This window comes from Manacus vitellinus, unplaced genomic scaffold (assembly GCF_001715985.3).
Source record: "Manacus vitellinus isolate BGI_N305 unplaced genomic scaffold, ASM171598v3 scaffold_43_pilon, whole genome shotgun sequence".
Lineage (NCBI taxonomy): Eukaryota > Metazoa > Chordata > Aves > Passeriformes > Pipridae > Manacus > Manacus vitellinus.
Genome location: NW_021940560.1, coordinates 488,058 through 491,948, shown reverse-complemented (window position 1 = coordinate 491,948; position 3,891 = coordinate 488,058).

The window sequence follows — 3,891 nt, the reverse complement described above, 5'->3', positions numbered from 1 at the left end:
GAAAGAATTGAGTGTACAGCTGGCACAAGGTGACTGATCCACAGGGCTGATGGAAAGAACCGAAAGCTCTGCAGGAGCATAGTCAGACCCACTCAAGGTTCTACCAGAAACCTTGTATGCCAGAACCCACAAGGCTCTACCTTCCAACAGACTCTTTTACTACACAGATTACCAGGGCATTAATCTTCCATTAAATCATAATCCAGCACTACCAACCATAACTAAAGTAGAGCATTTAAAAATTAAATGGGAAAGCAAATATCTAAATGGCCCTGCAGCAATTAATTGTCTTTCTGGATGGAGCTTGGAGCAACCTGATCTAGTGAAAGGTGTCCCTGCCCATGGCAGGGGGTTGGAATGAGATGGACTTTAAGCTCCCTTCAAACCCAAACCAGTCTGTGATTCTGTAATGGGAGGAAGGGCTGAATATCCAGAACATTTCCATCCTTGATCATTCTGTACTGTCATTCTATATTGTACCCTTCTAGATACACTTTCATTTTATTCCCAGATAAGAGATCTGGGAATTAATGTGTGTGTGGGCTTTCCACACTGCCTGGGTCCCCTTCCTCAGCTGCAGACCCAGTGCCAGGACACAGCTGCCGGAACAGGATGAACAGTATACCCACCCCTAGCCAGAAATCTAGCCCACACCGGTGCATCAGTAGACCTTGCCATCTTCTCCCTCCCCCAGGCCACCTTTGCTGGGCAGGGACGTTCCCACACCTCAGGACACACACCTGGACCTGACCGACCGCACACTTCACTCCTGGGAGGGTTCCAGGTGACAAACGTTTCACTGTTGAACAAAGGGGCTCAAAGGAGACCCTAAAAACCACAGATTGGATGTTTCCCATTGTCCAGCCCGTTGCTGGTGATGGAGCCAGGACAAAAACTGGAGCAGGCGCTGGTGAAGGTGCCACAGGGTGGGTGTGGGTCTGGTACAGACCCCTGTTCTCCAACTGCTGGGAACTGACCAGGGCAAACTCTGCTGCCACCAGGCAGAGCCACTCTGATCTCCACCAGAGTGGCCTGTTTGTCTGGCAGCAGCTGAGGGATGAGGCAGAGGGAACCAGCAGCCACGTGGTACGAGGCTGTGGCACAGGAACAGGGGCTGAGTGCTGCTGAGGGAGGGGAAGCAATAAGAAAGCAAAAGGGGTTGCTGAGGATAGACAAAGTAGGACTGACTTCAGAGCATTGCAAAGCAATCTTACCATGGAATCACAGAATTGTTTGGGTTGGAAAAGCCCTCTGAGACCATCCCCCAGCACTGCCAAGGCCACCACTAACCCACATGCCCAAGTGCCACATCTACACAGCTGTTACATCCCTCCAGGAATAGGGACTCCACCACTGCCCCATCCTGAGGGATCAAAAGCCAGAGGAAAGCCAAATCACACAGGAGAACAAAGAGTTTCAACTGTACATGAGCAGTGACCAGTCCACTATCATCCCTCCCCCCTGGGAACAGAGGGCTGTGCCTCCCTGGGGAGCACTGGAGAACTCCTCAGCTCACAGAGGAGACACCAGGAAGAGATCCAGACCCGTTCTGCCTTTGGGATCAGTTCCCCTCACCTGCCTCAAAAAGGCACATGAGAAGTAGAAGGAGTTGCAGGACAGATAGCAAGAGGGACCAGGCACAGATTGAGAAACTGGGCTCACATGCCAAAGGCAATTCTGGAGGTGTGAAGATTCTATAAAAAAACATAGATAATATTTAGAAGATTAATAGAGTCAGCTGCTCACCATTTCCCACTCACTCGAAAGCTCCTGGGCAGCACAGACATCACTGGCAGCACATTTGCAAGGGGCAGGAGGAAGCTCTCCTCACCACCCTCTCCTCACCCCCCTCTCCAACACTGCATGTGCAACCCCTTGGGATAAAGCACAAGGGCATCCAACAAGTCCTGAACAATCCCACGTGTGCAGAGAGGTTTCCAGAACCTGCCACAGCTGATGACAGAAGCAACAGCTTCCACCTGAGAGTCCTGAGCCCCACAGCTGCCCATTGCATCCCACCCTCCCTCCTCCGGCATCTGCCGGGGTGGCAGTGCTGGCTGGGGGTGACAAAGCCACCCCTCTGCCACCCACACCCCACTCCCATGGGCACAGAGGGGTCCGCCTCCAACAGCCAGCCCCAGACATGGAAGCAACAGTGTGTCCCTGACAAACTTATTCTCTTGTAACACATCTCTTCAGAAGAGGAAAACAGAAAATTGGGCAATGACAGATCTTACAAAAGACCAACAAACCTGCTTCTTGGACTACTATGATAACTATGGAGAAGTTCCCTCTGGAGAGGGCTCCGAAAGAAAATATTAGGAGTAATAGCAGATTAAAAGCTTCCTATACAAACATACTGCAAAAAGGGCAGATACCAAACAGGGCAAAAACTAGAAAGCTGCAGAGAAGAGAGGAAAAGTAATTATTCCAGAAGTGAAGAAAATGTCTTGGAGTGAGGGACATCACAGAGTTCCAGAATTTTTATTACTTAAAAAAAACATCTGGGGAGTGATTTTATTAACACGTGCAAGTATCTTCATTTCAGACAACAGATACTTGGGTGCTCAAACTCCCCATTGTGGAAGAGCTCAGCAGCCCTGGCAAACCCCAGCAGGCAGGAGCTGAGGCCAGGCACTGAAATTAATATTAGCAGGGCAGGGAAAGGGCAACGACACCCAGAGAAATTACTTTTGTTGGAATAAGCTGCCAAAGGACATTTTAAGCCTTGAACAGGTGAGGTACCCTTGGAAAGATTTTGCTCTATGAGACACGAGGGACACAGCAAAGCACTGGGAGTGCAGGGATTTTGTGCAATACAGCACATGCACAGAGCTGAGGAAGAACCTGTTGGTCCCAGTCTGTGAGGGGCTGAGGGTGCAAACTCCATGGGGAAGCAGCTGAGATAACACAGGGCTGACAGCTCTTACTGATTCCAGGTCTGGAATACTTTGCATAAGAGAGTCCCCAGCACTGAAAGCTCTTAAAGTCACATCTGAGCAGAGTTTGACAAGGAATTTACCATCCAGACAGTCACCCCGACTCTCCCCTCTGTTGCCACACATCTGCCTGTCTGGGCTGTACACACCCCCACGCCTGAGCCAGGCTGTGAAACAGGGTAAGAAGACCCTGCACTGCACCCCCAGAGAGCAAAGCAATGCAAGATTTTATATAAATACCAATCAAAGGCAACGTGATTCATTAGTGCTCTGGGTACTCTGCAGAGGGGAGAGGTGATGGCCACGGCACTGGCAACGCTCCGGCTCAATTCAAGCACACCGGGGGAAAACAAGGGCAGCACGGGGCTGCCTCTTTCTGGGATTCGCTTCCAAACCTGGATACTAAAAATCCACAGAAACAAGAAGAGCTCGATGGAGCAGGTTTTACATCCTGTGAAGGTACCAGAGATTTACCAGATGTGCAACACTACACAGAAGTACTTCACACCCCACCAGCTGAGCTTTGTTCCTTCTCCCTGTCCAAAAGCAGGGATTCTATAAGCACCTGGATGGGGCAGCGGGCACAGCCCCTCCCTGCAGCTCGGGGCTGGGACCTCCCTTCTCTGCAAGTGTGTAATGAGCATCACACCAGCGAACTGCTCTGGTGAAATCACAGAGAGAAAAGTAAATTGGAGCAAACCAAGAGAAAAACTGTAAAATGTTCTGTTGGTACACTGCCTCTGGAACCGCTGTTTGCAGAGCGCTGAGACCGCGCGTTTAGGTTTTAAAGGGACGACTGAGGGGAGGGAGTGTCCCACAGCACCTGCCGCGTGAGAAAGGAACCTGCATCGGAAGGACCCGGACGCCGCATGTTCCTCACCCTGCCCGGAGCCCCCCAGGGGCCGGGAGCCCCGTCCCGCCCGGGCTGCGGTGGGACGGGATGGGGCACGGG